Genomic DNA, 21,534 nt, shown 5'->3' with positions numbered 1-21,534 from the left:
GCCCGCACACACCAAAATTCTCAGATGCTCAAATCCTGTATATAAAATGGTGTAGTATTTCCATATAACCTATACAGATCCCTCACTTTAAACCATCTCTAGATAACTTATAACACCTAATAAAATGTAAATGCTGTGTAAATAGTTAACATACTGTATTGTTTAGGGAATAATGACAAGCAAAAAAATGTCTGTACATGTTCAGTACAGACTCACAACCATTGTAGGCCTAACTACATCTACACATCAACAACAATGTAACTCTTTTGGAATATATTTGATATAAAGTTTGTTGAATCAGGAGATGCAGAACCCGGGAATACAGAAGGCTGATCGTACTCAACATTTTTTTTTTCCATACATGAGCATGTAATCAAATAATAAGTAATCAATGAATAGCCAACTCATACATATAACAATATATAAAACCAAATAATAAGCAAATCTCATGAAGCTGCAAAGTGATACATATGGATATTCCATTATATATTTTATTAATTCAAAAAAATTACGGAAAAGCTCCAAACATGGATTATAGTACCCAATAAGCTTTGGCTTTATTAAGACCAAAGGTGTTGCATGACTGATTTCTCACTTTACCTTTTCTATCTGAAGTTTTATTCAGCATGAATTTGAAGGGAACCGCACAGGTTTCTGAATTTGTATACATAAACGAGTCCCTTAATTACAAATCTATCAGATGTTGCTAATCAGAAAAAGGAGGAACACAGTTATGTTTGCTCTTCCCAATCTTCACATTAAAAACTGAAATCCATTGCTGCCAAACACCTCTACTTTTCTGCTATAGTCACAGGTATGCATTGTAACAGGGTTTCTCAACCTTGGCGCTATGGTCATCTTGGGCCAGATTATTCTCTGTTGTGGGAAGCGACCAGGTGCATTGTGGGAAGTTCAGCAACACCCTCAATCAACTAGATGGCAGTAGCACTGCCTCCTTCTCCTCCAACCTCCCCTAGCCCCGGCCCAATTTGTGACAACCAAAATGTCTCCAGGCATCGTCAAAGGTCCTTTTGAGGCAAAACTGTTTGAGAACAACTGAATTAATTATGTTTCCTGAATGAAGAGCTATGAAGGTAATCTTTCACTTTTCCCAACTCATTTTTCTGACCTAAATCATTACAAAATATATATCATATATTCTCATCAGGGTAGGATGCTGACCTAAAACATAATATATCCAGAGGAGTCGGTCAGTGAAATTATGGTTTCCCCAAGACCTCATTCTGTGCTTTTGAGCATAAAGTAGTAGAAAGAACACTTGACATGATGAAGTTGTACAATTTCATCAAACAAATGATCTCACTTCAACGTTCACACTAACTTTACTATTAAGCAAAAACAGGCACATTTTCAAATATTGATTCCAACTAATGTCTGATCCTAACAGGCATGATCTTATCAAGTTCCCACTATAATAGAAGGAGTGTCAGAGTTAAACAGAATGGGCTGGGATAAGATCGCAATCTCCCTTACAATGATGTGATGCTATCACAGATCCGGGGACTATTCTAAGTAATTATCATTAATAGATCCTGGCACGGGAAAGAGCAGGCCTGACTGGGGTCTAAACAAATTTGAGTGAGATAAAACAAGGTTGTTGAGAATCATAGTTTAAGGCAGGAGGTGTTCTTGAAGTCATTTTTCAAAGTTTAAAATATTAGCTTTTAAGGGAACAGGAAAGTGTAGAATGATTTGAGTACAAGGAACATGTAAGGGGGGGGGGGAGAATGCCCGTGTTATTGATACTGGCGCATTCATTTGTCTTTATGGCCATTACATCCATTCTGGTTATTTCTATGCTTTGATTGAATTAAGAGTATTTATAAACAGGTTAGTTCTAGCTACTAAATAAGGTTAAATGCATTTGCTATTTGCAGTCTACCAGACATCAATCTGATAAATTAATCTCCATCACAAGAAAGAGAAAAGGTTTGTTTTTATTCCTTAAGTCCTTGGCCTACCTTAGTATATTCTTATGATCCTATGTAAGGCATTTGAAGGCAGAAATAGTTCAAAAGTAGCTTTTCAACTTTTAAATGTAAGATCCTTGTACTGACTCATTCATTCTTTCAGCGGTACACAAAAGCATGCATTATCACTTCATTGTTCACTTCTCAATGAAGTAGGGAAGTACATGTAATCTCCAGCAAAAGTCAGGATGCATTTTTTAAAACTTATTAATGACAATTTAATAGACATTTAAATAATGGCATCTAGTAGATTTTATTTTCTGGAAGTCTATTAAACAAATCCACTGAGATTTCTAGGCTTGTTACCATTGAACTAAGTAAATATTTCCATGAAATAAAAGATATTAGTCTCAGTAATGAACAGAATACAAATTTTTTTCTAGAAATGTACTTTTTAACCCTGAATAGGTCACTGTTCCCTCTTCTTTTATAAAATAGAGATAAGAAGACCTTTTCTTACCAATATAACACATTTAAAGTTAAACAAACAATATAAGGGGATTCATTAGTAAATATGATCAAAAGGATGTTTTCTGAGTGATTTTTTTTCATATACATTGAAAACAAGATTATGATTATTACTAGCCCTCTTATTATTCTTATTCACACTCTGTCCAGATTTTTCTGGGAGGGGGGAAAAGCCAAACTATATCTTAGTTTGTTTTTCTTTTCTCAAATGGGTGATTAATTACAGGTGCTGAAATCTTTTGGATAATCACCAAGGATGAATGCATCGCTGAAATCAGCAAGTACATGGGAACGCTAAGCACTACTAGTTGTTAACATGGTAAAGCAAAACAGAACATTCTACGCTTTGTATCTTGTCTAAAAATAATGCAGTCATTGACCTTTACCTTATCAAACTGGTCCCATCATCAAGGTCAAATACAATAGTAAATAAATTCAGCTGGACTTGAGCGTACCGTAAGTATTTATGATACAACTCTATCTGCACCTTGCGTTTTTCCACAAAGGGTACTCACACATACAAATTAATATTTTTTCAGTAAGTAATTTTTATTTTGAAATAGGTTAGTGAAATTTGGCACACATTTAAGATAAAAAATATATCTATCCACTACTGAGTTTTCTTTTCAGAGCCTCCATTTCTGCCTCAACACCGTAGTACACAATACACATGGACAAATCCTAAACATACATCTCAAAAAACTCCAAGTAGCAGTTGTCATCAGCATATGCCTTCATATGTTTGGATATATTCTCTGTTTTACTTTGACCAAAGAAAAGAGGACATATGGGAGGCAATTCAGAAAATCCTTAGCCCCTAATTTTTTGAGGCACACATCACTAAGGGGTAATGGGTGGCTACTGAGGCTCTCTGGGTCTAGAGAACCACTTTATGTCTATGTAACACCAGATGAAGGAACACAGGTGTGGTACTGGTTTTCCAGACATTGAACACTTCACAGGAGTTAGCCATTGGCTTGGTTCACAGAATGGCAGGAATGTTAAACAGGCACAGCTCTATTTGAATCTCTCTTAGTAACTACCATGATGCTTCCTGCTAATTCTCTTTCCCGTTTCCATTCACAATAATGGATTAAACAAAGAAAGCAAAGTACTATCTGAAAAAAAAAAAAGAAATCATCAGTTTGTGGGAAGATATATGGAAATACTGATTTTTGTTCCTTCATGCACAAAAGGGATTTATGAGACAAGAAAGCAAATGTCACACAGTGAAACTAGGGGTTGACTCTGTTGCCAACAGGCTCATCACTACTTTTCATCTTTGTAACACACACCCATGATATGCTTTTTTCCTTCAGCCTGCTAATCAGGGCAGTGGTACCAGATAGTGGATGATTGACTAAAGAAATCAAGATTGAACTTATTCCCTGAGGCACACTGTACCTCAGATCAAAGAGTGCCTATGTGGCATCCTGAAAATGCAATCCCACTGCTCTCACCTCTCAACTCCCTGACACAGGAACCAAAGACAATAATCCCTATAAATCAGTGGTAGTGTCATGAAAGGAGAGCGGAGACTTAGAGGGAAAAATTTGGAGATTCGGACTGCCTCAATTAAATAAATTATTTTGAAAAAGCTTAAAGCTAGCGTTACTTTCTAACCCAATTTTCCATCCTCTAATCTCAATGACAAATTAAGAACAGCCATATTGGATGCTAAATGCTTAAAACCAAGATGACTTTTTTATAGAAGAATGGATAGAATCTAATCCAGAAATTCTGCTGTATCACAAATGCAATGCAGGTTATTTAAAAATTTTGACAGAAATACAGACATTAAACATTGTTTTAAAAATCTGTAACACCTTTAATTACACTGTCACTAAAGTAAAACACAACAAACAAACAAACAAAAAACCCACCACTCATTTTCTTTAGCTATTTCAGAAGTCATTATATGTCACTGAGTGCACGGTTAATACAAAATATTCTAAAGAAGGCTTACCTACCATTTTATATAAGAGCACAGAAAATAATAACAAACTTGATCCTGATTTAGGATCAGATTTTTAATGGCATAAAGAGCATTATAAATATCAACAGAAACGACAGCATAGGCTGCAATGGGGCTGCAGTAGGCTGCCATGAGCTACCGTGAGCAGCCATCCAGTATCGGGTGAGTAACTGCCTCAGCATGGAAGAGCCCAATGATAATACCAACATGGGCCAGTGAATCGACGTCTTCCACAACTAGACTGAAGAACAAAAGGACAGCAACTTGTCTGTTCCCCTCTCCTGATTCCCCAACACTGTCCCTCTCCCCCAATTCCCCAATAAAATCTTTTTAAAAAAAAATATCAACGGAAACTAAAAAAATGTAACTAATGCCTGTAGAGTTATGAAGTTGCCTCTCTTTTATCAGATTTCTAATATACTCAATTGTATTCCATGTCTAGCATTCTTAAAGCACTATAAAGAAACTCCATTTCCAAGTTAAAAACTCTAGTGAGTATTCAGTCACTTCACAAGGGAATCTGCTTTATTCCCACAAGCTTCAATGATGAAATCACTTCTCAGTTACCAACAGACTATAAATATCAATATCCAGGGAAAGTGTTGATGGAATCCAATACTTCTACCATGTTAGGTTCACTAGTTAAGAAAATGTTTTTAAGTATATGATTTCTCAATTGGTAAACATGGATTATGTAGATTTTGCCAGTGGGACCAAATTACCGAGACACTTTTAAGTGCCATATACTCACACATCATAACTATTCTGTATTATTTGATGGTTAAAAAAACAAAACAAAAAGCAAACAAAAAAAAAACCATTGAGTTCATATTACTATGCATTTGAGGAGACACCAGGATAAAAGGCAATACAGTAAAATAAGATAAGAGAAAGTTAGATTGCAGTAATTGCTCAGCTAAAGTGGGCTGTGGTTTTTCTTGTTTCTTACTGATTTCCTTTCCTTACAAATTTAAGATAACTGCATATACCACAACAAAAGATAGATGGAGAATTTTGGGGAAGATGCAACTAAAATAGTAGGCTCCCCATACCTTTGGATGTTGTCATACCAACTGAAAGAAGATGACTTGCTTCTCTTTTCAAACCCATCTATGGCTAAAGAGGTATAAAAATAATAAGCAAAAGACAGAGTACCCATTTGTCCCCTTCAATGTGAGTGGTATGTAGGATTTGCAGCAAATATTAGCAATGCATCATAATAATAACCGCTACCAAACTACTCTATTTCTTAAATCTAAATACAGAAAAATTAAAGGTAAAATTCAGTATCTCTATTGTAGTTAGATTGTTTGAATCTTGTATAATTACAAAATACTTATTACACCATCTCAATGAAGTTACAGACAGTTCTCAATAATTCAAGCTCATGGAGAAAACAGAATAAGGAGAAATAAAAATGCAGTAAATCAAATAATATGAGAGAGCACTTTGAGTTTTATTGCTTGAATATTTTTTTCATTTCTCACATTTTCTTTTCTTACCATATTTACCAATAACCAAAGTGGATCTCCCTATAATGCTCTTGGATGGTCAAGGATTATAAACATCTTTTTCATCCTATAACTTTATATATCTAAATGCTCTACATTTGTTCTAAGTTACCTACCAGAGTACTAAAAATATCCCTATGATAATTTGCAATTGTGTGCTTTGCCATGAGATAAAATAATGAAATTATGAAAAATAAATAATGTTACAAACATTATCAACTTTGATAATGTTGTCTAATCCATGACAGAAAAAAATGTTTGTATACCTCATTCAACAACAGAGGTGTGCTTTACTTCATGAGATTGTTTTACTTAGGAAAAGTTATGGGTATAAATAAAATACAATTAAAATATTAATCTAATTGTTGACTTAAAAATCAACCACTTATTGTGTGTGTATGTGTGTGTGCCTATGGTTATTTGTATGTTAGGTTTGCTTAAAGCAATATATAAAGGTGATAGATAGAATTCAATTTAAATACTCATACAAGAAGTAATTCTGTTTGATGAGAATTCAGATCTTTGTACCCTCACTTCTTAGTGGCGTTTCTGGTATAGGGTACATGCTTAATAAAAAATGGAGTCAAGTTTTCCATCAAGATGTATAGCACAATATATCTAACATTAGAAAAAAAATTGATTTTGGTCATTCAATTGCTGGTAGCTAACAGTAGAAGACTGTTAAATTAGTCATAAAACAATAAAAATAATTATTCCACTACCCTCTCGTTTGACTGTAAAAATGATAAAAATAACACACCACTTGGAAAGCACACAATTTCACGGGGGCATCAGTTAGGGTGACAAGTGAAGATGGGTCCACCTCTATTCTTTTAGCCAGCCCCTTATGTAATCAAAGGCCAAACGTTTAGATTGTGCCCATGCTAGCAAGTTTCTTTAATGGGTAACTCTAAATAAAAATAAATGAGCATACAAAAGAATCAGCAGGCCCTTCACAAATCAAAGTACGCCTAGTATTATCCAAACAGAGCTGTCCTTCAGAGCTGTGTTAGGAAGAAAAAGTTGTGCTTCAAAACGACACGGGTACATATGTCCCTTTCCTTCCAGCCTATCTTTCCTCATATTTACATACAGACATTCTTTTAAACAAAAGTTAAGAGTCTGAGTTAAACTCAACAAAGCAAGGAGATTACAGAGGAGGGAATCTCGCTCTGTCACCAGGTCTCAGCAGAGGGGCACACTTTCCCGCTAGTAACTAAGCACGGCACTACCCATGGTATGTGAGGTCATCGCCTATCATTCATCCCTCTGACAACCACTTTGTTTGGGACTCTTTATGTCTGTGAGTTTATTTATAACATGCCAGAATAACAGTGGAATGAATGAAAGAAAATCCCAGCAGCATGGAGAAGCCTAGGAATCCTTACAGATAACCGCCGGTTACAGGATGCCAGCTTTTCTGGCCCCCATTCACTAATTGCTCTCTGTTTTTATTTTTGTGGCATGCTACAAAAGGCTGGTTCTAATCTGCTGGAGCTTCAGCTGTTTTAATGTTATCATTGTGGGTAAGAATGATTTTATGTTAACCGTCCTAGGAACAGCGGATCAGTAGCAAAAGCTCACTAAAATTCTCTTAGTTATATGAATTTTTTGAAACATTTCATGTGTTGTTGTTTTTTTAATTCAGAGCAAAAAATAGCACATTTACCCCCTTTTACAAATCCCAATAAATAACAAAGGTACATTAGGCTCCAAAACAGCTTAACTGAACCATATGTTGATCCGAAGCCCTGCCAAAATGGAATCAGCATTATAAAAGACCGTTTCTTATTTCACCTGGCCATAAAATGGGAACCTAGAGTATATAAAACGTATTGGTCACTTGCACAGAGCTCGTAATGACAATGGCATGGAAACTCATTGTCAGCAGATTACAAGTAACCTCCCTACATACTCGGCGATTCTTCTTGAATTGCTTTTTCCAGCCCCCTCTTCTTTTCTGTCTCTTTGACCTGGATTGACTAACCACAGATTACAGAGCAAATATGTTCAAACAGCATCTTGAACCTGGGCCCCTCTGACAGTCACAGAATTTCATCATCAAAATATTTCCCTAGAAAATCTTTAAGCAGCCGCCGAAGGTTTGGCACTGAATCCCGAGGCTCCCATTAAGGGCCTCTGCTGTGTTCCATGGCTCCTCTAGTCCAAGACGGCACGCTCTACTCCCACAGATTCTCTGTAAAGCCATTTTGAATCCTCTTTGCCTTATCGGACTGATACAGAACTGCATCATCCTCGGAGCCTTCTGACAGGGGCTACAATAATTGGGGGGGAGGGGGGGATACAACTGCTCATTGTTTCCTTTTACAAAACCCTGCCACAGGGCGCAGATTAACACCAAAAAATAGATGGCTGCAACCAAAGAGCAACATTTTTCAGAATGCCTCCACTTGATTAATGAAGTAATGGGGCAGACCAGGGTTTGACTTTCATCAGGCACGCTTCCTCCCTCGCCTCATGTCCTCCTGGAGTCTCAGCAGAGAAGGGGTACACTGCCTCAAACGTCTGCTTCCTTTGCAGAGTTGTCATGTTCACAAAGTTTTGAAGGGATGCCACAATAATAAAACTGCCTAGGTTCCCTTTATATTCAGATAAAGGACACACATTCTTTTCACCACCTTTGAACTTCTTTAGTGAAGGCAAACACTATCTTTTTTTTTTTTTTCCCCTGTAGCTACCTTATTTGATATCTACTTGGGTCCTGATGCTTATGTCAGACGCACATGTAGATGTCACTGGACATCTTACATGGACTAACATGCTACCCTGGCCTGAGGAGCCTTTGCTTTCGGATACAAGGTGGTAATGCCACATCCCAGAAGATTTGTATCAGAATCTAACAAACTCTTGCTGCTCCACTTACACTGTTACATGAAGGATAATGAGAAACAAATGGTATTTGTCTGATTTAATACAAGCTAAAACTTGAGGCACGTGGGATGCCTTTGCTCTTCCGAACACTGTCTCTATTTCTTCATAGTTCACGGTGTATTACTGTCCGTGTTATGGCTGCCTTACTCACTCCATTCTGTAATAAGTTCTAAAATGCCATAAATAATGAAAAAAAATTAAGTTAACATTTAAAAATACAAACCTAACTCTAAAGTGAATCAGACAGAATAAATTACTTTTCCAATTGTCTGAAATCCCTAATCACACATCTGAGAAATGCTTTCTGAATAATAACTCCTTGTAAAAAGAAAAACACAAAGAAGCCAGGATAATTCAGAAAGCATTCTGACCACTTCACTTTCCTTTCTCTTTCTAAAAATGCATATATGTATTTTTTTTTTCTGCTTCTGCGGTGATTGTTTACTTACTTGATAATGCTCTAAGTACATACCTCGTACTTCTCCTATGCTGGAAGTTCTCAGCAGGCGCATGCTAGCTAATTCATACGTGTTTGTGTGTGTATATAAATACATGCGCTCACATGTGTATGAAGATGTATATGTACGATGACTACCAAAAGTGCTTTTTACACATGTTCAGAGAGGGGACAGAGAGAAAAGGGTAGATGCCCCCTGCTTGGGGGATTAAAGGACTGCGTAATCTACTTTCTATTCACAGCCATAATAAAAAGTAATCTAGGTTTCTGTATATTTTTCAAAGTGGCTAAATGCATATAATTTTATATAATTTTACAACAACGCTATGATATAGGCCTGGTATAATAACCTCCATTTTATAAATGAGGAAACTGAGAGCATGTCTGATTACCCAAGATAGCACATCCACTTTGGGTAATAACAGTGGGGACTCGACTCAGGCTATTCTGACCACATCACGGGCTCTTTCCCGTACTTTCTCTCCCATTTCTGATCTTTACAGTGTGTTAGTGGATGTTTTTCAAAATTACTGAAATGACAACACTCACCAAACAACCTGCTTCTGGTTCCCAATTTCCATTAGATTTTTTTATAATTCAGATTTTGTATATTTTAATTCATCTTTCTCTATCCTCACAATTAATTTCTAAATATATTAATCAAGAAGTGAGTGATCATGTTCATGTGGAAAATCGTATTTATCTTCAAAAATAAGGACAAAATATGCCTCATTTTCACAAGTGTCTTTTATTTCTTAGTTGATCTTTGATTTTGGTTCTGATGCTTTATAGCGCATGATTTAGTTTTTTCTATTCAAATTAAATTCAAATCTTTGTGAATTCCCCCGCTGATCTCATTGTTTGAAAGTCGTTCTTCATCTGAAGGTCAGGAAACTACTACTTACGCAACTTTATGAAACTTTAGTGGTAGACAGCCTCCGAGACGGCTGCCAGTCATCCCAGCCTTTGGTTTCAAGTCCTTGTGTCATTTCCTTCCCTTCAGTGTGGGCCAGACCTAGTCACTCAATTCTACTGAATAGAATTTAGCAAAAGTGATGGCATACCACTGCCAAGAGTAGGTCACCAAAACACAGTGGTTTCCATCTTGGGCTCCCTGTCTTGCTCTCGCATTGCTGCCCAGAGAGAAGCCGGCTGCCATGTTGTGAACTGCCCCATGGAGGGGCCGACGAGGCAAGGGACCACGTCAATAATCATGCTGGTGAACCGCAAGGAGATTCTCCCGCAGTTGAGCCTTCAGATGACACCACAGCTTTGGCTGTCACCTTGACTGAAGCGTTGTGAGACACACTATACCAGAGACACCGAGATAAGCTGTGCTTCCATTTCTGACTGTCAGAAATGGAGAATAAAAAGCATGAAGGAAAAACACAGGCTTACACACATAACCCTATGTTTGACTCTGGTTCCTTGACCTTTAAAATAGAGAGATTTAAAACACATAAAAGGGCACAAAAGACATGCAAATTATTAGAATCAAAAAACCACAGTTTTGTCAAACTATGTCAAAGAATTTTTATGAGAAAAGTGACGTAAGAGTAACAAGTAATAAAAACAACAACTCTAAATTCAATAATTAACAATGAAAAGAGATGTCAATCTCCAAAAGAGATTTTCTCAAATAATTTTGTAAGTTTCCAAAAGCATTTAAGACATGTTACTATATTTTTCTCTTATTAGAAATATATACAAGAATTCTTGACTTTGGACCAGCTCATAACATCAACATAGAGTCCTATAGAAGTGGTTTGGACAGAATTGTACTCACAACCTTGACTTTACCAGGAAAACCTGGTACTTTTCTCATAAAGCTTGTTATATCTCATAAAACTCATAAAGCTTGTTATTGTCAACTGAAAGCTACCGTTAAATTATGATACTTCATTTAAAAACATTGTTTTCAAATTTATTTTTCTATGATACTTCATTAATGGTGTCCTGGGAATGCCTACTGAGAGTTAGTTTAAAAACAGAGTCCAGTATTTAATGAGTCCAATACTTTATAATATATTTAAAGAGTTATCCCTAAGTATTATTAATTTTATGACAAAACAGAGAGAAGACAAAATAGCACTTAAGTCTAGTTATCTTTCACAGTTATCTCCAAGTTATTGGCTGTTTTATCATGCCTAGCTGAGATCACTGCTAAATCCTCATAACATTAGAACAATATTTATTCTAACCATGCCTATAACAGATAAGAACATAGTGCCAAACCAATTGTTTTAAAAAGGGTTGTGGAACAGCAAGTCTTCAAAAAAAAAAGTCAAAGAGAAAGATTTTAAAAAGCATGCCACACTTAGCAAATAACAGAAGAAAGTTTTGGTCAACTTTTCAAACAACTGCTCCTCACTGTGCTTTCTCATTTTAACTTCTCCACAAATATTTTTTGAGCTCCATATTCTATAATTTGTGTGACAGAAACAATAGGGTTATAATTTGCAAAACACTTCCTCACCACCCAAGAATCTGATAGATTCCCCTTAGGGGGTAGAGACTATCTCCGTTCCCTGAGGCACCATGAGTGTGAAAAAATATCTGCCAAAAAGGACCTGGAGATAGAAACCAATAGCTAGATTTTGTCTTTCATGACTATACTCTGTCAAAGTAGGTAGCGCTATCCATTATTCTCTTCGCCTTTATACATATGCTCTTCTCAGTAGAGCAACTTTGATTGTATTATGAACTACTCCTCCAAAACATTGATTAAATTGAAAGTATAACATGGACTCATTGTAACAACACCATGAAAAGATCATTTTCCATAAAAGTTCTTCTTGGAGTTCTAAAAAAAGGGAACAATGAACCATCTTAAATAAAGACAAAGACTCTTTTTGTTTATTCAAAGTTGGCCTGAGTATAGGTAAATAGATTTACCCATATATCATAATCCAAAGGCAAAAATGTTTAAATTTCAGGCACAGGAGAGTTGGTTAGGTCCCTAAATAAAACTGTCTATATGTGGTAAGGAATTGTGCCTCTGTGTCTCTGTCTTTCAAATCTAAATCCAAACATAAAGAACCTGGAAAGACTTCACCATCAGAAGGAAAAGTTAAGTCAAAGGGAAATTGAGGTTAGCAGACAGTTACGTACACAAAGTGTGTATTTTGGAGGCAGGTCCTAATCATCAGGAAAGGCACAATTTATGTTTTCATTTCAACATTACTGCCCCATATTATAATATAATCCAATAAACTGCCAACACCATAACTACACCAAATTGTAATATAATCAGTCCCTCCTGATAAATATGCTATTGGCTTTTCTGGGTTCCTTCTACACATTTGAATTGCGTAATAATTCTTTGGTGCTTTTTTTTTTGTTGCTGTTTGTTTGTTTTTTCTTTTCTGATTCACAATCTACAGGATGCCTTTATATATTTGGGTCTCCATACCAACTTCTCCGCTTTCCCTAAGCACTACCCCTTCCACAAAAAACCCCCACAAAAATCTGCTCTAATTCTAGAAACCAGATCAACACGTCATTTTCCAAGGCTCTGCTGCATTAAATGTCTTGCCTCATGTCTTCTTTGAGCAGCTCCCCTGTCCACTCAGTTTCCATTAATTCTCCACATCACAGATAGAGTATAAGAGAAGCCAGGATCTTGGCCTCCCTAAGGGACAAATCTACAACCTCCATCAATAATGAATTAGACCAACGTTTCCCAAGAGGAACAGGGTACAATTAAAAAGGTTATAAGTCCTTGCACTACTAGAACCTAAGGGCATCCGTGAATGAAACTGGCTTAAGCCCAATTAGAGGAATCAGTACATTTGTCTTCTCTTGGAACAACCCTGCTCCTACGGTTCCCATCAATTCAGTATAAATCTGACTGATCTTATCCAAGAAGTTAATAGAAAATTGCTCACAGTGGGCGACTGCCACCTCAGTTTCCAAGCAGAGACAGATGGAATTTCCCAGATGGTTTGTCACTGGAAAGTGCGATGCTGGATGAGACTTCACAGAAAGCATGGTAGAGCAGAACACCTTGGCCTTCACCCATGTCATAGCGAGGGATCGAAAACCAATTCTGTTGTAAACAAATCATAATTGCCTCCAAGGACAGTACCTTGTCCTCCCTAATGGTCTCGAAGAGGGGCGTGTCTCACATGGAAATGAGTCAAAACTTATCAAGAAAGCATCATGGGCATATCTCTTTATTGGGTAAAAATGGAAGAAATAAATATAGTTATCCTACCCAACTTGATACTCAAATGAGAGGTTATGAAAAAAACATAAATATATCAACAAATAAAACAGACACAAGTTGGTATTGACTGTGGTAACTGTACTGCTGAGTTGGGCAGATGAAGTAAGATCTCATAGGAAACAGGAGAAATGGATGAAAGACAGGGAGAATGCAGGGATCTTGAAAAAAGAGAGATGTGCATCATATACTAATATTGGAGAAAAGTTGAAGGAAAGAATTAATTTAATCCTCCTTTTTTATTGAGATATAACTGACATGCTATCTTATTTTCAGGTGTAACAAATAATGATTCAATATTTGTATATTGATAAATTGTATACTGTGAAATGATCACTATAATAACATCCATCACCACACATAGTTATACATTGTTTTTCTTATGATAAGAACTTATAAGATCTAATCTCTGATACATTCTTCAATGGTTATTTATTGAGCCCTTGCTATAAGCCAGACATTGTTGTAGGTAGGAAGGATACAAAGATAAAAGATAGACAATGAGCACATAGTCTGCAGGACAGACAAGTAAACAGACACTTACAACTATGTGATAAATGCTCTTATCCTAGTAAACGCAGAGCATCATGGAAACACCGGAGGAATGGATATCTATTCCAGACTGGAGGCTTCAGAGAAGGTCTACTGTGGGGTGACCTTGAGCTAAGTCTTTAAGTAAGAAATGGAGTTAGTGTGATAAAGAGGGACTGGACAGGGAGCACAGGGCTTTCCAGAATGATGAAATAACATGGTCCATGCACAGAGAGGTGAGGAAGAGGTATACTCAGGGCACTACGGGTAGTTGAGGTTGACTGAAATCTACACTAGAAATTAAAAAGGGGAAAAAGCTGAGGAAGTGAGTATTATGAAGGCCCTTTTATGCTTTGACAAGGTGTTTGCGCTCTCCTGTGCCCTTTAAGATGATTTTAAGCACAAAAGGGACTAGCTTTGTTTTTAGGACATACTGTGAATTGGGTAAAGAAAAAGGAGATACGAAAGAAGGCAGAAAGAACAATTACAAGAATATTGCTACAATCAAGGAAGAAATGATGAAAATTTCAACTAACACAGTGGTAGTAGGAACAAAAAAAAGAGACAAGATATTAAGAAAGCAGTTATGATACTTGGTTTCTGGAAATGAAAAAGAATAATCATGGAAGATGTTTGATTCTGAGTGGAATGAAAAAGAGAGAATAGTAGCTATAGGCACTAAAGAAGTATGTGAGTAAATGAACATTTAGATGTGACAGAAGGAGAAGGAAGAAATGGAGAAAAAACATGGAATACCTTATAGAATGAACTGTCTGCAGAAGCAAAAAAGGAGATGCAGAGGCTCAGAATCGAAGGTGACTATGAAGTTCGAAGTCAGGGGGACGAAAAGAGAGACAATCTGAGGCAACAGTAATAAACTCTCCATGTGACTGTTTAGTTGGAGGAAGTCAGTGGGAAAGGCTTGCAAAAACAGTTGAAATGTGCTCTTAGAGAAAGGGTAAAAAGCCAAGGTTAGAGATTTTTTAATTTAAATGTCATTTATAAATTAGTAGCTGAAGCTTTGCAAGTGGATAAGCTCCCTGAGGCACTGGGAACAGAGGGAGAAAAGAAGAAAGGCCAGAGTGTTTGGGGAAACATGCACCGTTAAATTCAAAAGAGCAAAGACCCAGAGAGATATGAGAAGTAGGAAAGTGTGGTAGTCCCGGGCCCAGATTAGAATGAATATTAAGAAGGAGGATATCATTCACAATGTCAACATCAATGAACAGAAATATAAGACCCAATAAAAAGTCATGCCTCTGCAAAATTATCAATTATATCATTGAGATCGTGAAGATGGAAGGATATGGGCGGAATCAATCAGAACACTGGTAGTAAGGAAATTCAATTAGATTAGACTTTTTTTTTTAATAGAGCACTTATTAAATACCTATTATGTGCCAGAAGCAGAGGTCCAAAATTGAATAAAGGCTGTAGAAAAATCTATGTCCTCTAGAACCTCAACAATAATTTGGATATTACTTTCAAATTTATTTTATTATATCGTAGAGGGTGTCTTGTTATGGCTTCCCAGAGGGTTACCCTGAGACTGATTTAAGTACAAGTAGTTTATTGGGGAGGCAATCTCAGAAAATTTCTGTAGGGGTGTGCAGAAGTAAACAGAAAAAAAAAGGAATCCCACAAAGGGTGTGTTATAAAGACAACTGGAGCTCAATTCCACTGGCATTCTCTGATAGTATATAACACTGCTCGTACCCTAATGGAGAGGCAAGGAAGCAAAAGTATTTATCTGCCAACTTCTGTCCATTATTGGTTGAGGACCACTGGAAACATTAACTCTCCAGAGCGCTCAGCTTTCTTGGTTTGCAGTAAGTTTGATCCTGAGGCTGGAAAAAAGTCATCAAATAGTGGCACAGATATCTCCAGTAAGCAGCTTTTGACAGGGGAATACGGATAAGTGCTGGAGACATATGAGTAGGGATATATTTGCTACAGGGTGTATATAACACAAAGCTTGAAGACTCTGGTAAAGAATGGCTCAGAAATTGGTACTGGAGGGCTGGCCGAGTGGCGAATTGGTTAAGAGTTGGTTTGGGACGCCAGCTCTGAGCAGGAAGGCCCCGGTTCAGATCCCACATGAGAGCTAGAGATGCTGCGCCCTCTACAGCTAAGATGGGGAACAAAAGCTCGACCTGGAGCTGGGCTGCCGTGAGCTACCATGAGTGGCCGGCAGCCGGCGTGAGCTGCCGTGCAATGAAAAAAAAAAAAAATTGGTACTGGAAGAGTTAGAACTGCAAGGGGAGAAATGGAGACATCTAATGATTCTAATATTTTCCTATTATGTGGACCAGGAATCTCTAATTCTTTCCTCAAAAACATTTCTAAGATAATGTCTTCAAATTTTAAGGTGGAATTCAATGCATGCATTACTTCATTATTAAGTCAATAAAATGTTGTCTATATTACCCTTTTTATGAGTATTTCCTTTTTGTAGAAGCCAGTGTCACAAATTCTCCATGGGAAAATAAAACAAGTTTCTATTTTTATTGAATAGCATCAATAAAATGAGATTTCTCTATCAAATTTCATTTGTTGAATGTAACAGGTTTTCATGAGTTTACTCTTATGTAGTAAGTAACCTGGGACTTTCTACTAATGTTCTATTTAATTAATTATGCATGTTGCATGATTCTAGCTGTTGGCTAAATAAGACTAGCTAACTGCTGAAAACAGATACATTCAAACAAGAGAGGGCAAATGTCACTTAAATTTCAGACACCCAACTGTCCAAATAACCATTGTTATGTGATACTTATTAAGCACTTACCATGTGCTAGCCGTAGCAGACATTTAGCATACATTTAGCATTTAGATTTACAAAAATCTTTGTCCTCAGGAGAAAATAGGAAAACTTCAAAGGCACAACATATAAATACAGAAATTCTAAAACATCTCCAAAACAGATTTAAAGTGATTTTTAAGATTTCTTCCTTGTCAGCAGATCTTTGATATTTTTAGTGAATAAAATTACAAGACATTCAAAAGCATAAAGCCTGTGTCACCACGACAGCAGTTGATAATATAATTTTATTGGCACAAAGGTGAGATGTTGGAAAGAAGGCTAGGCTCACTCACTGGCTAACAATCCATTCAGATGTGTAAGACTATACGTGAAAAAACTGACACTTAAAATGCATCAATGACCTTTGGAGCCTGTGATGGTTAATTTTACGTGTCAATTTGGAGGGTATTTTAGATCAGATTAATACTTAAACCAGTGAAATTTGGGTAAAGCAAATTGCCCTGCATAATGCGGATGGGCCTCATTCAATCACTTGAAGGTCTGAATAGAACAAAGACAGGCCTACTCAAGCAACAAACTTCATCTGCACCATTGGTTCTCCTGCTGGCTTCTACCTGCTGGCCTTTGGACCAAAACTACACTATCAGCTCTTCTAGGGCTCCAGTCTACTGGCCCACACTGGAGATTTTGGACTGGCCTCCATAATCATGTGAGTCAATTCCTTAAAATAAATCTCGCTCTTTCTATACACATATACATATATGTGTATATACATATCTACCAATATCTCTATCTATATATTATACAAACACACAAAAATACACAGACACATTCCATTTTCCTATTTGTTCTGTTTTTCTGGAGAATCCTGACTAATACAGAGTCCTTGGAAAACAGTCCAATATAGGCCTATAAAATCCTCAAACATCAAAGGTCTACGTTGTACTTGTTTAATGTAGAGTGTCTTTTCAGTTTTAAACTGGATAGATTTTAATGAGTCCATTTTTATGGGTGACTGAGCAGTAACAGTTAATATTTATTGATAACTCACATATGCTACCTCTACCTCATTTAGTGTTTACAGAAGCTCTATAAGATAGGTAGTATTATTATCCCTATATTACAGATAAAATTTCTAGGACAGTATTTGAGTTCTGGAGTCAGACTGAGTTGACCTTGGGCCAGTTATTTAACTTCCCAAGTAGAAGTTTCCTTCTCTGTATCAAAGAGGATAACTATTATCCTCTCATACACTTGTGTAAGAATTAAATGAGATATAAAACATGTAGAGCACTTTGACCCATATCTGTTCTAATGAAAGTATGAACTATAGCTGTTGCTGCCATTATTAAACCATTAAAGCATGAAGTAGTAACAAGATAATGAGATGTGAGCAAAAGATGATTTTTTTTCTATGTTTAATGTATTGAATGATTCCAAGAATAACTTTTTGTCAAATCAATTTGTTTGGTGTTTCTCTATAGCCTATATTTCCTCTAATGTTCTACACTCATCCAAATGGCTGGCTGCAAAGGCTTCCTGCAGAAGGTGGCATATTGCTAATGCATTTCAAGATGGGAACTTGAAAGATATAAAAAGGATTTGACATCTGGCATGGTGACTCAATTAATTACTGTGTTGGATTAATTAGTGTGCTGCATCTCTTGAGCCAACACCATGAGTCTGAGCAGAGTAATATTACATTGGTGGTTGGCGAATAAGCAATTGAAAAGAGTGTGCTAAATCCAAATCTGATTCAAAGGTTGGTTAAGGGAGGGTGAGTAGGCTAGATGTTTTATAATAAGGATAATTCATCTTCATGATATAAAAGACATATTAAAGTACTGTCCACATTATGAGGACTAATAATATTGCAGAAGTCTTTGCATTTACTCATAGCTGCTCATAAAAACTATGAAGTACTATAACAAATAATTTGCCCAAAGCGAAAACAAAAACAAAAACAAAAACAGCATACCTCTAATCATTGCAGATTTTCTCCCTCAGATTTTGTATAAATTTAGAATTCCTGCAGAAAATTCCCCAACAATTTTATCATGCTCAAATCATGTTACAGATGCTATCGAGGAGGCAGTGTGACATGGCCTTTAAAAATTGCAGATTCTGGAATCAAAAGGCCTGGGTTTTTATTTTCTTATCTTTAAAATACAATCTAAAATAAAACCAAATTCACAGGTTTTCAGGATTAAATGAGCTAATCTATTTCGAATTCTATATACAGTGTCTAGAAAATAAGTATGCAGTATATGCTAACCAACTGTTCTGCAGCAGGAACAGTGGTACCAATGGTAGGACCAGTAGTATTTAATGACATAAAAATCATAAGCAAATTCTAAAAGAGAAAGTTACTACAAAAGAAAAATATTTTAAAGTATATTTTCACTAAGTAAGTTTTTAAATAGAGAAAAATACTACAGTTAAGAAAATAACATGAATTGGATATTTAAACCCTAAAAACAAAACAAAACAAAACTAGGGTATTAAGATTGTTTTCTATAAAGGACTATTACCCACTACTGGTTTTTGATACCCTAATGAGTATTCATACACTTCAAAGAGTATCAAAAGTTCTGAAAACCTCATATCCAAAAATCAGACCTTTGAAAAACATAAAATATGGCACAAAATAGCTTGAGAGCTGTACAGGAGTATGAAAAAAAAAACAACAAAATAATGTCATTTGTGAAAAGCATAGGAAATTATTTCACTGACAAATTAAACTTTCACAGATAGATTATCCACATATCACAACTTAGCATATGATAAAAATGTATAAAAGTACCACTCTACATATATCTGGATAATGACATAAAGATCAATCAAAAGTTGCATTTTCACATAGATATTATTTTGGTATAGTAAAGGGGAAAACATTCATCTCATGCCAATAATAGGTCCCACTTCATTGGCAGTACACTTCTGAAGAAATATTAGAAATGACTAAAGGTTTTGTTGGTGTCCTAAACGTAGTGATAAATAAAATAAATATCTTATTGCCTTAAACATTTTTAAGCAGTGCTAGAGAACCAATAGCAACCTCCAGATAAAATGGATTTAGAATAGTATTTAACTCAACCTTTGATGTTTAGACAATCTTATTCTTCTTGCCTTTGCTTCAGAAATCAGTATCGTTAATGTTGCTCTCTCAAAGGAATCAACAGAACAGTCTATTTGTATATCTCAACTAACCCAGTGTGTGTGGGGCCACATCTGAAAACCTTCTGAAGTAGGTGCACTGGACCACCCAAAATTAAACTGTCCAGATTATTAAATATGTAGCCTGGCCTATCAACTTATTTGCTTCTTAAATACATGTGAAATTGCCTGCTTCATCCTTTTATAAATAACACATGATTTTAGAAAGTAGAAAGTACATCCTTAGACTCTCATATGCTATTAAAAAGTTTGGTGACACAAATATTTCCTATTGATTCCAATCACTACTTTTAGTTGAACCAATAACATCTGTCTCATCCACACGGCATGGAATAAGCAGAGATCCACACATATCAGTTTCTTTCATGTAATCACTTGAACAAGAAATTCTTGCAAGTAATAAATTGAAGAAGAAATTCAAAGTTGCAGAGTGCAGTGCATTTGTCAAAACCCCTCTGGGAGTTTTTACTACAGGTCCCCAACAATGTAGACCGAGTCATTTAGCAGCCATGAGACTCTTCCTACATAAATGGAATTTAGAGAGAAGGACTTACATTTTACATATATAATTTCTACATTTCCTAAAGAATAGAAAACATGTTTTCTCCCCAAGTGTTATCACTTGTATTATCACTTATAATAGGAGAGGTCCTAATATCCTGATTGCCAGAACCTATGAATGCTACATTACACGGCAAAGGGTAGACTTAAAGAAGCAGATAGAATTAAAGTTGCTAATGAGCTGACTGGAAAATAGATTATCCTAGATTACCCAGATGGGTCCAATGTACTCAGAAGTGTCCTTCAACATGGAAGAGGGAGACAGGCGAGTCAGAGGCAGAACGGGGACATGAGAAAGACTCAATCAGCCATAGCTGGCTTTGAAGATGGAAAGGGAGATAAAGCCAAGGGCTATGGGCAGCCTTGAGGGTCTGGAAAAGCTAAGAAAACAGGTTCTGCCCTAAAGACTCCATAGAAGAGCTCAGCCCTTCCAGAGACCTTGATTTTAGCCCAGTGAAATTCATTCCAGACTTCAAACCTTTAGAACTACAAGGTGATAAATTTGTGTTTTTTTAAAGCCACAAAGTTTGTAGTCACTTGCTATAGAAGCAATCGGAGACTAATGTATCTAATTAAGAAATGAAGTTTAAATGTAACCAAACACCTCATTTTTCCATTACAGTCATCTCTAATTATATAATCTTTATCTAATAATCTAACTAACAGTCATCTCTATAATCTTTAGACCTAGAGGTAGACTTTCTGATCACAGAACTTTTTAGAAAAGTTAACAACAAAAAATACTGCTAATCATTCATCCTTGCTCTTAAAGGTACCAACAGTAGCACCAAGGCATAACAAGGTTGTTTATTTCTTGCTCATATGTAATGTATGACAATTAATTTGTGTCATCTTAAAAATAAAAGCATTTGTATATATTATTAAATGTGAACAGTATTAGTCTGGCTAAGCAGATAAAGCAACAACCTTGCAAATTACCTTACTAAACAACCACTTAGTATGATTAACCTGTTTCCTTCTA

The 21,534-nt window shown here is 36.1% G+C and overlaps 1 protein-coding gene across 1 annotated transcript in view; it reads right to left on the bottom strand.

Moving 5' to 3' along the window:
- The window catches only part of ZFPM2 (zinc finger protein, FOG family member 2), a 377,030-nt gene that overhangs the window by 211,454 nt on the left and 144,042 nt on the right, over window positions 1–21,534 (bottom strand). The window lies entirely within an intron of this gene.

The sequence above is a fragment of the Hipposideros armiger genome, unplaced genomic scaffold, assembly GCF_001890085.2.
Source record: "Hipposideros armiger isolate ML-2016 unplaced genomic scaffold, ASM189008v1 scaffold_412, whole genome shotgun sequence".
NCBI classification, from domain to species: Eukaryota; Metazoa; Chordata; class Mammalia; order Chiroptera; family Hipposideridae; genus Hipposideros; species Hipposideros armiger.
The sequence above is the reverse complement of the archived record's forward strand: the minus strand, read 5'-3'. Positions and strand labels throughout refer to the sequence as shown.